Source organism: Rhincodon typus, chromosome 9, assembly GCF_021869965.1.
Source record: "Rhincodon typus isolate 14 chromosome 9, sRhiTyp1.1, whole genome shotgun sequence".
NCBI classification, from domain to species: Eukaryota; Metazoa; Chordata; class Chondrichthyes; order Orectolobiformes; family Rhincodontidae; genus Rhincodon; species Rhincodon typus.
In genome coordinates, this window is record NC_063340.1 from 56,856,341 (window position 1) to 56,870,933 (window position 14,593).

The following is a 14,593-nucleotide window of genomic DNA, read 5'->3' on the forward strand; positions in this document are numbered from 1 at the left end:
TGTCAGCTTTCCTGCTTCTCTGATGCTGCCTGGCCTGCTGTGTTCCTCCAACTCAACACTGTGTTATCTCTGACTCCAGCATTGGCAGTTCTTACTATCTCTGATGGTGGAGGGCTGTTTTTCAGACTGGAGGCCTGTGACCAGGTGTGTGCTACAAGGATCAGTGCTGGGTCCACTGCTTTTCATCATTTATATGAATGATTCAGATGTGAACAAATGCGGTATGGTTTGTAAGTTTGAAAATGGTACAAAATTGATGGTGTAGTTGTCCCCCTGATGGGACCTTGATCAGGTGGGCCAATGGGCTGAGGAGTGGTAGATGGAGTTTAATTTAGATAAATGTGAGGTATTGCATTCTGGTAAGGCAAATCAGGGCAGGTCTTATTTCCTTAATGGGCAGTGTTGCCGAACAAAGAGACCTAAGGGTTCAGGTTCATAGTTCCTCGAAAGCGGAATCACAAGTAGACAGGGTAGTGAAGAAGGCGTTTGGCATTCTTCTGTTTATTGGCCAGTGCACTGAGTTTATGAGTTGTGATGTCATGTTACGGCTGTACAGGACATTGGTGAGGCCACTTTGGAATACTGCATTCAGTTCTGGTCTCCCTGTGATAGGAAAAATGTTGTGGAACTTGAAAGGGTGCAAGAAAGATTTACAAGAATGTTGCTGGGGTTGGAGGGTTTGAGCTATAGGGACAGGCTGAATAGGCTAGGGCTACTTTCCCTGGAGTGTTGGAGGCTGAGGGGTGACCTTATAGAGGTTTATAAAATCATGATGGGCATAGATAGGGTGAATGGCCGAGATCTTTATCGCAGAGTTGGAGAGTCTATAACTAGATGGCATAGGTTTACAGTGAGAGGAGAAAGATTTAAAAGGGACCTAAAGGCAACTTTTTCAGGCAGAGAGTGGTGTGTGTATGGAATGAACTTCCAGAGGAAACAGTAAAGGCTGGTACAATAAACAACATTTAAAAGGCATCTGGATGGGTACATGAATAAGAAGAGTTTAGAGGGATATGGGCCAAATACTGGCAAATGGGACTAGATTAATTTAGGTTATCTGGTCGGCACGGACACATTGGACAGAAGGGTCTGTTTCCATGCTGAACATCTCTATGCCTCTATAATTTGCTGTGATTGCAGTATGAAAAGGTCAATTTTCAATTTCAGTAAAACATATTGATTGTTAATGTTAGTTCTGGCTGGTTGCCAATTGTCAGGGATTGGCAGTGATTGGTTGTAGTTTACTGGTTTATAGATGTTGGATACTGACACATCAAATTGATTCCATCATTTCTTAAAGAGACAGGTCATCCAAAAGCTAAAGAAGTTCAAAATACATTAAAGCCTGAAAATGGGCACAGGGATCATGTTGCATGATGAACCAGCTGAACGTTGCTACTGAAGCAAACAGAAGGCAAACCTCATGCTACTTCATTTTTGTTGAGTGTGGCCCCACTCTAAATACACTGTTGGGACTCGTTCACTAAGGAACCCAAGTTAGTATGAGTAAAATTAGCCTCTGCCACTTAATGGTACCCTGAACCAACCACAGGGGAGGTGCATCATAGCCAGATACAGTATTGAAACTCATTGGGGAAGAGAGTTGACCTTTAAAGAAAAATGACTAATCACTGACCAAGGAGAGAGAGTGGTCAAAGATACTCAGATGCCAAACTAGCAGCTTCATAGAGTTGAGACATCTTCAGGCCAGAGAAGATGAGGAGGCTGTAAAGGAGCAATAATTATCACAGTCATTTGTGAGGAGTCTAACCCTGTGGATACAATGCCACATGAGTGACAATGACCTCACACAAGTGGTCAAGTTCAATGAATAGAACTTTAAATACCATTTAACTGAACCACTAGCCTCAGTCATTGTTCAGTTCACCACATTCTCATCACTCATCTAGCAAAGATCTTTATCAAAATGAATAATAACTAACCTTCACAGTTCCGCCACAACCTCATATGCTTAACATTTCTAAAGTCCCAGACCCACAGCTGATAGTCTGTATACATTGCCAGCTATCCAAACATGACAGCTACAGCAAACAATGGGGCTGCTAAAGATGTGGTTCCACAAATTGGTGCAGTCTTGGTGGTGGGAGCCCTCCAGGATAGTCTGAATTGTGTGTACTGCATCATCCTGGCGTGCTGTGATCTACAATTTGGAGCCGGTAATGAGGCTGAAGAGCTGGGAGAATGGGAGCAGTCTTCCAAAGAGGAGGACAAGGGTGTGGGGAGGGAGAAAGCCCTTCTTGAGGACTGCAGGGCCTACCTGCATCAGGCGCTACAAGCCATGGAGGACCTGACTGACACCAAGTTCCAGTCGATGAGAGCTGGAGGAAGCAGACCATTATGGAATGTAGAATAGTCACTGGGTATTTGATTTGTATTGTGGTATTGCGGTAAACTGCAATTTCCATTGGTTTTGTTAGTGTTTCCTATTGCTGGCTGTAAATAAAAGCTTATGTCTGAAATTGTCCAATTGCTTGCCTGTATGTGACCTTCCCCTGCTGGATAATGACAAAATGCAGATGTCCAGTGGGCAGTGGGGCAACAGTAGGTGTGAGTTAAGGGGTAGTAGGAACTGCAAATGCTGGAGAATCTGAGATAACAAGGTGCAGAGCTGAATGAACACAGCAGCAAGCAGCATCAGAGGAGCAGGAAGGCTGATGTTTCAGGCCTAGACCCTTCTTCAGAAATGGGGGAGGGGAAGGGGGTTCTGAAATAAATAGGGAGAGAGGGGGAGGCAGATAGAAGATGGATAAAGGAGAAAATAGGTGGAGTGGAGACAGACAGGTCAAAGAGGCGGGGATGGAGCCAGTAAAGGTGAGTGTAGGTGGGGAGTTAGGAAGGGGATAGGTCAGTCCAGGGAGGTCGGACAGGTCAAGGGGGCGGGATGAGGCTAGTAGGTAGGAGATGGAGATGGGGCTTGAGGTGGGAGGAGGGGATAGGTGGGAGGAAGGACAGGTTAGGGAGGCGGGGACAAGCTGGGCTGGTTTTGGGATGCGGTAGGGGGAGGGGAGATTTTGAAGCTTGTGAAGTTAAAGCGGGTTTTTAGATGAGGTGCAGTTAAAGACAAGTAATCTGTGGAGAATGGTAGTTAAACAGTGACTAAGGTGAGGGAATGGAATTGTATGTGTCATCCAACAATTGGTAAGTGTGTCTTTTAATACAGTAAGGGCAATTTATCCTGCTCTTTGGTGTCCTATAATACTAGAACAATTGCAGACTGTGGTTTACTATGTTTCTTTCTGTGCATCCTGCTCCTGGTGCCTTTTCGTTTCCCATTCTTCTCAAAGTGCTAATGAACTTATCAATTTAAAGGAATTTTCAACCTGTATAATTTCAATACTATTTTGAATATGATGTCCTATGGGCTTCTCTTATAGAGTCATTGAGTCAAAAAGCACAAAACAGAGCCTTTGTGCAGCTCATCCATGCTGACCATGTTCCCAAACTAAACTAGTCCCGCTTGCCTGCATTTGGCCCATATCCCTCCAAACTTTTCCTATTCATGTACTTATCCAAATGTCTTTTAAATGTTGTAACTGTACCTGCATCCACTACTTCCTCTGGCAGCTCATTCCACACATGAAACACTCTCAATATAAAAAAGTTACCCTTCATCTCCTTTTTAAATCTTTGACTTCTCACCTTAAAAATATGGCTCCTAGTTTTGAACTCTCCCACTTTAGTGAAAAGATCTTTGCTATTCACCTTATCCATGCCCCTCATGAATTTATAAACCTCTACAAGGTCAACCCTCAACCTCCTACACTCCAGTGAAAAATGTCCCAGCCTATCCAGCCTATTTTGTAATTCAAACCCTCACAGCAACATCTTGCCAAATCTCTTCTGAACCCTCTCCAATTTAATAACATCCTCCCTATAACAGGACAACTAGAACTGCACACAAACTCCAGAAGAGGCTGCACCAACATCCTATACAACCTTAACATGACGTCCCAATTCCTATATTCAAAGGCCTGGGCAACGAAGGCAAGCATGCTAACTTCCTTCTTAACCAACCTGTCTACCTGTGACACAAATTTCAAAGAATTATGTACCCGAACCTCTAGGTCTCTCTGTTCTACAGCGCTACCCAGGGCCCCACCATTAATTGTATAAGTCCTGCTCTTGTTTGTTTTACCGAAATGCAATACCTTGCATTTATCCAAAATAAACTCCATCTGCCACTCCTCAACCCATTGAGCCAATTGATCAAGATCTCTTTGTAATCTTAGGTAACTTTCTTCACTGTCCACTATACCACCAATTTTCGTGTCATCCACAAACTTACTAACGCTGCCTCCTGTATTCTCATCCAAATCATTTCTATAAGTGACAAACAAAAGTGGACTCAGTACCAACCCCTGTGGAACGCTGCTGATCACAGGCTTCCAGTCTGAAAAGAAACTCTCTACTAACACCCGCTGTCTCCCGTTGAGCCAATTTTGTATCCAATTAATAAGGTCACCCAGAATCCCATGTGACCTAACATTTATCGAAATTAAACTCCATTTGCCACTCCCTGACTCATTGGCCCATCTGTTGAATTTAGAAAGACAATTTTATTTTTAATTACTGTAACTCTTGCTAGTATCTAGCTGATTTCTGTTTACCAGACTTTGTTAGTTTAGTATCCCTGTTGAAAAGTATCAAATTCTTCTAATAAACTTTTAAGTTGTATTTACTGGTTGTTCTGGAGTGATTTACTGCATCCAGTTCTGAAATCTCTTTTCTTGCAAAGCACTTGCATGCTTAAAATTGTTGACTCTTAAAATTCTGTACTGTAACAATATTTTTCTAATAAAGCTTTTAAAATTCTTTAAATTCTCTTGGTTGCTTCAGAAAAGATATTTCACTATAAACTTGTCAGTTTCAGAAACCAAAATGGGTAATTCCTGCATTATTTGCATCTTTAGGATCTGCCCTTTTTCCTTCTTCTTGGAATGATTTGCTGTGTTTGCCTCAACAATTTGGAATATTCACATTGTTTCCACCATTACACTATGTTCTGAAAATTAAAATAATTTTTCATCTTGCGTCTGAAATTCTTTACTGATCTTACTTTTGTTTGGAATACTGCGTACAGTTCTGGTTGCAACATTACCAAAAGGATATGGATGCTTTGGAGAGGGTGCAGAGGAGGTTCACCAGGATGTTGCCTGGTATGGAGGGCGCTAGCTATGAAGAGAGGTTGAGTAGATTACGATTATTTACATTAGAAAGACGGAGGTTGAGGGGGGACCTGACTGAGGTCTACAAAATCATGAGAGGTATAGACAGGATGGATAGCAAGAAGCTTTTTCCCAGAGTGGGGGACTCAGTTACTAGGGGTCACGGTTTCACGGTGAGAGGGGAAAAGTTTAAGGGAGATATGCATGGAAAGTTCTTTACGCAGAGGGTGGTGGGTGCCTGGAACGCGTTGACAGCGGAGGTGGTAGAGGCGGGCACAATAGCATCATTTAAGATGTATCTAGACAGATACATGAATGGGCAGGGAGCAGAGGAATACTGATCCTTGGAAAATAGGTGACAGGTTTGGATAGAGGATCTGGATCGGCACAGGCATGGAGGGCCGAAGGGCCTGTTCCTGTGCTGTAATTTTCTTCGTTCTTTCTTAACTTTCTTCTGTGGCAGACGTAGGCTGTTCAAGTTTGTTTCCAATATTTCGTACTTCAATATAAATTAAAGCTAGTAACCACATTTTAAAATTTGCATCTGACCCTTCTAGCATTGTTTCCAACTGCAGTAACGTTTGTTTTGCTGTTGAGCACTCCACTTTTACTATACCAGCCTTCAAACTGGATTTTATGCTATTTAGATACATTTTCTAACCTGTTCATCAGAGATTTAATTTACTGCTTGAATCCTTGAGGCCCAGTCACTTCAATAGCCCAACTCAGATCACTCCCATCCATCAAATGTGACTACATGTAGCTGACACAGTCTTCTCATTGGCTACTCTTCTGTGACTCATCATTGTATGGGACACATCATCAGACTGGACAGAGCTTAACATAGTTCTAACATTCATACTTTCAGAACCAATACCTGATGCAATGGAAATCCCTCTCTTCTCTCAATCCTTGTCTCTCTTTTTCTCATTCCTACCACTTCCCCTTTTCCTGTTTCGCTTAATTCTAGGTCCAATTGCCACTGCTACAATTTTAATTTCTCCATTTCAATGTCCTCAATTTCCACCCCTAAGTGTATCAACACCCAATTTGCAATTTCTGTTTGATGAATTTGGGGAGGAACTCACAGTGCTAAGTGCTTAGCTACCCTTTTTATTATTTCCCAGGGTAGCTGTCTTAATTTTTCATAAGTTAATGTTAATTTAGTTGATTTAACTACAACAGAAACATCAAACATGGGCATTCTTAATATTACTGATCCAAGCAAACGTTTTTGCAGTTTTTTGTTAAAATATGATTTGAAGACACAATTTATTTTCTGTGCTCCAATTCAGGCGTAGCGGGAACTATGCCTGATGACAAGACCCCAGTTTTGTTGTGCTTAGTTGAGGAGATGTAAAATGGCTTTCCTCTATTCAATCTCTTTGGTTGGCCATTAAAAAGACTAATGTTCTTTTTAGCATGAAGATGTAATAATTAAAATTCCAATGCACATAAGACCACAAGGTGTAGAGCAGAAGTAGGTCATTTTGGTGATTGAACTGCTCAATGAGGTCATGGCTGATCTTCGGCTTTTCTGATAACACTTGATTCCTTTAGTGATTAAAAATCTGTCTATCTCAGCCTTGAATAATTTAATGATCTACCGCCCTCTGCAGTAAAGAATTCTACATATTGACCAGCCACTAGGATGTGAACATTTTGTTCATCTCTGCCTTAAGTGGGTGAGCCGTGACTCTAAGATTATGCTCTTTTGTTCCAGACTATCTCACAAGGGGAAACAATCTCTCATACAAACTCACATACATTATGGTACTCAAGGAGACAAGATACGAATATTGAGGGTGAGGTCAAGGAGAAAATGGCAGAGAAGCACAGTTCTGGCATGAGTCTAGATCACAGAATAAGTTGTTTTCTTTCAGTTTTCTTTTGATTCTAATTCTTTGCTAATGATGCAAGGTTGTAGATACACCGATTCTCAACTTTTCATTCAATGGTTAAGAATTCACTCTTAGAGTGCCTCCGAAGGCATTTTTCACCTTTCTCCTTTCATTAAGGGATTTGCAGAGAAAGGAAGGAAAACAGCTAGTTACTAAGGATTTTCTTTTACTTCTCCACACTGAGAGAAAAGAGAAAGATGGATGCTCCTTCTCTTCACAGGCTAGATCTTCTACGGCATTGTCCACACGCAAAGTTGCAACCCAGGAACAAATCGAGTGATTGTTACTATGTTAAACCCTCTTGAACCCACATCACCTGATCCCAAATGAAAACCAAGCAAAAAGCTGTCTCTGGGCAAAATGCCCTAAGCACACAAGTGATGCTATTGTGTCTGGAATGCTCCCTCACTGCTTGAATAAGCCAACATTCTCGATACAACTACAATTTATTCCAGTAAATTGCTTTTTGAAACTGCAAACATCTTCTTACACAGTTTCCTTGGTTCAAAGGAGTTTTTTTTTTCATTTTCAGTCCACAGCGAAAAAAATGTGGTCTTTACAAAAACTCTTAGATTGTCCTTTGAAGTACAAGGATTTAACATGAGACCACCGTTGTTTAAGCATAATGGTGTAAATCAGAATAGGAGATGAGAATTTCTTTACCTTTAACTAGCTTTGGTGTCTTTTGATAAAAATGTTAAGTTCAGTTCAGAGTATTTTGTACATTCCACATTGTTTGAAGGAAGCCTGTCGAACCCGGCTGGTCAGTTGTTTGCTATGGCCATTTTAAATTCTTTTTTACAGCCATATTAAGATTAACATCCCACAAGATTATGCTATCAACTGGACATTATCATTGACCAGAAAGTGAATTGGGCAAGTGATATAACATTGTGACTACAAGATCAGTAAGTAAGACTACAAGTAAGTAACTCACATCCTGTCAAACTAATGGTTGATATCATCCAAAAGTCACACGTCAGGAGTGTAACGGAATATTCCCGACTTGGCTGGATGGGTCTAGCTCCAACAACACTCAAGAATTTCAACACCATACAGGACTAAGTAGCCCGCTTGATTAGCATACCGTCCACCACATTCAACCCCTTCGCCACTGATACACAGAGACAGCATTGTGTACCATCTAAAAGGTGCACTGCAGTTACACAGCAAGGCTTCTTCAACAGCACCTTCAGAACCCACAACCACTACCACCTAAAAGTACAAGGACTGCAGATGCAACATTACACCTAACACCTGATTTTGAACATTATCACTGATCCTTAACTGATGCTGGCTGAATATCCTAGAACTTCCTTTCTGACAGCACTGTAATGGTATCTACACCACAAGGACTCCCGTGATTAAAACGTCATCTCATCACTACATTCACCAAGGCAATTAGGGATGCGAAATAAATGCTGACATATACAACAGTGCCAACATCCCTTGAGAAATGATTAAAAAATCCATGAAGGTTAGTGTATTAAAAATCAGATGTTGAAATGTAAAATTCAGTAGTCCATATCTTATCACTACTGTGAAACAGGACATCACTGGCATTAAATGGGTATTACAACCTGACTGGGAAATGATTTATCAGCTCTGTATTTTTTGACCAAATGGTAAGTGTACACGATAGCCTTCACCAATCTGGGATCCATTACAATTGTACCAATGTTGTGACACAATTTTGGAGCACCAAGGAGACCCTTAACACCCAATAAGTGGATGCAAAACATCCCAATTCCTTGTCTAACATTTATGCAGCTGATAATCACAATCAGTTGTTTTGATATTTAAAGTAACTTTGCACTTTGTCTTTAGCATGAGTTCTTGCCAATGCCTGTCTGGCATGTATTGTCAGTTTGGAATGTGCTCCTGTACTTAACTGATTGATCATAGTGATAGTCATTGCTGAAGGTTATGTGATAAGGAAATCATAATGCTTAGGCAGAGTTAAAGTAAAAACAGGATGATATGCCAATCATACTTTGCGGTGTGATTTAAGGATGCTTTTTTCCAGGTGCTTCCTTTGTAATGCTGAGATACATAACACAAAAGGGTTCACATCCATGTCAGACATTGGTATTTACAATTAAGAATCAGTGGTGAAACCTCTTTTTCAGCTTGTCAGTGCTCTCCAAGCAAAATTAGTACTTTTACAGGATTAGAGGTTGTCAGCATCGATCACACAGATAATGTGGAAGGTGACCCCAGTATTGATCACACAGATAAAGTGGAAAGTGGCCCAAGTCAGAGTTTATTCACATTGATAAAAAGTGGGATTGAAAACTGTTAGAAACAATCAAATCAATGGGTGGAATTTAAGCTCTTATTTTCCAATGTCAGCTGTGCATAAACCTCAAGTAGAACACCTTTAAAATAGCTCTATTTTTGAAATTTACTTCTGCAGTTGTGTTTACTAAAAATATTTGTGCCTAGGTTTTTCTTTAGTTACAGATAAGCGACTAAAATACAGCTTTTAGAATCATAGAATCATACAATGAAGAAGACCCATTGAGTCTGCACCGACACATGAGAAACACCTGATCTTCAACCTAATCCTATTTATTAGCACTTGGCCCATAGCCTTGAATGTAATGATGTGTGAAGTGCTCATCCAATTACTTTTAAGGGATGTGAGGTAATTTGCCTTTACCACCCTCCCAGGTAGCACATTCCAGACCATCACCACCCTCTGGGTCAGAAAACCTTTCCTCACATCCTCCCCTAAATTTCCTGCCTCTCACTTTGAACCCATGACTGATCCTTCAACTAAGGGGAATAGCTACTCCTTATGCACTCCATCCATGCCGCTCATAATCTTATATACCTCAATCAGATCAGCCCTCAGTCTTCTCTGCTCCAAAGGAAAGAACCCAAGACTATCCAACCTTTCCTCACAACTTAAATTTTCCATCTAAGGCAGCATCGTGTGAATCTCCCCTGCACACCCTCCAGTGCAATCACATCCTTTAATGTGGCACCCAGAACTACACTTAGTACTCCAGCTGTGTTCTTACCAAAATTCTATACAATTCCATCATGGCTTCCCTGCTTTTGTAATCTATGCCTTGACTGATAAAAGGAGGTGTCCAATATGCCTTTCTCAGCACCCTGCTAACATGTCCTTCTGCTTTCAGAGACTGTGGACAATCACACCAAGGTCCCTTCATTTCACAGAATATCCTATTGTACATTGAATACTTCCTTGTCAAATTATTCCTTCCGATCTGCATCACTTCACAGTTTTCAGGGTTGAATTCCACCTGCCACTTATCTGACTATTTGACCATTCAATTTATATCCTCTTGTAGCCCAAGACACTCAACGTTACTGTTAACCATCTAACCTGTGTCATCCACAAATTTATTAAATCAACACCCCCCACACAGTCATCTATGTTATTTATATAAATAACAAATAATACGGGACCCAGCAAAGACCCCTGTGGTACACCACTGGACAACGGCTTCCAGTCACTAAAGCCAACTAAATGCTTTTTGAAAACATTTCTCTTTCCTCACAGGTATTGGATTGTGAATATCAAACTGCTGTTTTATGTGAAGATTTATTTTCTTCATTACAGCATAAATCTACTTCAAATTTTACAATGCAAGAACTAACTGGCTTTATTTTTGTCAAGGCTGTGTCTGTGAGTGTTTTCAAGGCTGAGGTAGTCAGATTTTTAATCAGTAAGGGAATGGAAAGGTCATAGAGAAAAGGCAGGAAAGTGGAGGCAAGGGTTATCAGATCAGCCATAAGCTCAGTGAAGGTCAGAGCAAACTCAATGGGCTAAATAGTTCACTTCTGGTCCTATGACTTTTGTCTTGTTTCCACATCCCTACTACTGAGAGACTAGAAAGGGAAAAAAGCAGCACAAAGCTTTTATTGTAGTTAACTATGCAGCACAGAAACAAACTCTACAATTCACCCTGAGCAATTTTTGTTCAGTTTAAGACTGGTCTCATCTTTGCTTGTTTAAATCTACCATTGTGACTATCTTCCCCCTTCTCACACATATACTAATCTGGCATTCCCTTAAACACACTTACACAATTCATCCCAACAACTTCCTCTGGATGTATGTTTTATATTGTCACCGCACTTCAGGAAATTTCATCTGTTTTTCTGATTGGATTTCTTGGTAGCTTCTTATATTTGTGTCAACTATCACTTCATTGGTAGCACTCTTATGTTTAAGTTTCAGATGCTCCTCAGTTCAAGTCCCACTCCAGGATTTAAGTACATATGTAAGGAGGACACCCCAGAGCAGTATTGAGTGAGCACTGCACTGTGAGAAGTACTATCTTTAAGATAAGAGTGAAGCAAAGTCCTTTATGCCTGTGTGGGTATGTAAAAAAAAAATCCAGTAGCACTATTTTGAAGTGAAAAGGAGTTATCCTTTGTGGCCTGGCCAATGTTTAAATAATATTATAATAAATAACATCACCAAAAAGGTTATCCATTTATTACTGTTTGTGGGAGTTCACTACGTGCATTACAACAGGATCTGCATTTGAGAAAATACTTAACTAACAGTAAAGTGTTTTGAGGCTTCAGGTGGTCGTGAAGAGTGTTACATTTTTGCACAGATCTCAGAAAGACACTATACCTGTAAGACAGCTATATGAAATCACAACCTGTGACATTGTTGTAGAAGAGGTCTCCAGCATACTGTTTGCACGTTCAGTCAATAACCAGGCAGTCTACAATGTGTAGAATATAACTGTAATCTAAGTAAGCATATGACCCAGACTGGTAGTAAAGTAGTGCAACAGATGCATGCTGAGTCTATAAGCCAAAGTCAATGGATCAAATCTATCCTCTGCTATTAAAGTTCTTCAGCAATTAACTGGATCGGAACATTTCATATGCTGATTCAAGAGTTACTTTCCCAAGGGTCTCTTGTGACACAGTAATTGTGTGCCTACCCCTGATCCACGAGGCCTGCATTCATTTCCTACCTGCTCCAAAGGCGTGCAACATTTTTAGAAGTTAATACAGTTCCAGAGATCGACTGAATATGAACTTGAATCTCCATGGTAGTGCTACATAAACTAACATATAGGACACCACAAGCATGTCGTAGTGGCATCAAGTGGCTATTAGAATATAGTGACAGAAAGCTGATACTGAAAACAGAGGCAGTTGTGACAACTTATTTTCCTAAAAGTCACCAGACATAGGTTTGAGCTCAGCACTGAAGTTAGCAACCAGAACTAAAGTATATCAACCAAGACTAAAGGCTACAACTGCACAGAGTGAGAAATATTTATGAGTACACTCTCTCCTTTAGAAATAAAAGGGAGGCTGCTGCTGACCTGATCTAACAACATATACAGCAGTTTTAAAAGATGCTGAAATGCCACTCTACTAAACCAAATCTGAGTAATATATGTATAGAGAAAAACGCAGTGAGGAAAGCAGATTCATACAATAAAAATGAATTACCTGTGTCCACTTATCACTCCCTGAAAATGAAGAAAATGTAAAAGAAGGCAGATGCGATGTTACAACTCTTTTTTGGCACGTAGAAAACCAACAAGCACAAGCTTCCTACTTTTAAAGGTGCAACCACTAAAGATAAAATAACAGAAACACAAAACAGAAGAGAAGTCAACAGAAGCTATACATTACAACATAGATTCATATGGCTGCACCACAACAGGCAAATATGGCTAATCCAGTTCAGTTTCTGGCCAATGGTAACTACTGTCCCCCATCCCAGTTCCTAATCATGGAGATTTAGTAATGGTAATGTAATGTCAAGGAGTGATGGCTAAATTCTCCCTTGTTGGAGACAGTCATTGCCTAACACTTGTGTGGCATGAATGTTATTTGCTACTTGTCAACCCAAGCCTGGATGTTCTCTGGATCTCGCTGCATTTGGAAATGGACTGCTTCAGTATCTGAAGATTGACAAACAGTTGTGAATGTTATACTATCATCAGCAGATAACCCATGCCTGACCTTATGATGGAGGGAAGATATTAGAGATGGGGAGGCTGAGGCCATGGAAAAATTTGAAAACAATATCAGAATCTTAAAATGCAGGCATTGATCAGGAGCCAGCATGTTACTGTGCTTCAGCAGCACTGAGCTAAGACAAGAGGGCCAGGTCAGTTTAAATTAAGGAAAGGAAGATTGTCTATCTTAGAGATGGGCTTGAATAACTGATCAGAAACTCAACTAAGGGTCAAATATGGTACCAACATTTTCAACAGCTGGGTTTAATCCCAGACCATTTCTGGGGAAAGAGATGGAACTGGTAGCTAAAGACCGGAGTTTGGAGTGGGACTGAAAACAATTATCTCAATTTTCGCACCGTTCAATTGGATAAAATTTCTACTCAGTCACTACTAGATATCACATAACTTAGCAAAGGTGGAGGAGTTGAGAGAGATCATAGTAAGTAGAGTTAGATGCCTTCTATATATGTGTGAAAACTAATGCTGTGCAGTCAGGTAATGGTGTCAATGGGCAGTGTGCATGATGAAAAATCACTGGGGGTTAAGCGTTGATGCTTATGATCAAGTGTTTGATTATCAATTCTATGCTTGTGATAGATACTATACAACTTTACTGTGGACCAGACAAGCCAAAAAGAGTAAACCTCCTCCCAAAACATGCTCAAAGTTGGTAGATTAAATACCTTGCCCATTGGTTCATGTGAGTGTCAAGATATTGTAAGATACTCAACATCTCATTGAATCCCCACAGTGTGGAAACAGGCCATTCAGCCCAACAAGTTCACACTGACCCTCCAAAAAGCCTCCCACCCAGACACTGTCCCTGTAACCCTGCATTTCCCATGGCTAATGCACCTAACCTACATATCCCTGGACACAATGGACAATTTAGCATGGCCAATCCACCGAACTTGCACATCTTTGGACGGTAGGAGGAAACTGGAGCACCTGGCAGAAACCCAGGCAGACACAGGGAGAAGGTGCAACCTCCACACAGACAGTCGCCTGAGGTTGGAATCAAACCCAGGTCCCTGGCGCTGTGAGGCAGCACTGCTAACCACAGAGCCACTGTGCCAGCTATCTGGTACAATTGAAAAAGGTATAGTCATAGAACATAGAACATAGAACAGTACAGCACAATACAGGCCCTTCAGCCCACGATGTTGTGCCGAACTTTTACCCTATACCTAAGGTCTATCTAACCTCCACCACTACCTTATACTATCATCCATATGCCTATCTAATAGCCGCTTAAATCCCCCTAATGAGGCCGACTCCACTACCCTCTCCGGCAATGCATTCCACGCCCCTACCACTCTCTGAGTAAAGAACCTACCTCTGACGTCTCCCCGATATTTACCTCCTTTCACTTTAAAACTATGTCCCCTCGTAAAAGCTATCTCCACCCTAGGAAAAAGTCTCTGGCTGTCTACTCTATCTATACCTCTGATCATTTTGTACACCTCTATCAAATCACCCCTCATCCTTCATCGTTCTAAAGAGAAAAGCACTAGCTCTCTCAACCTTTCAA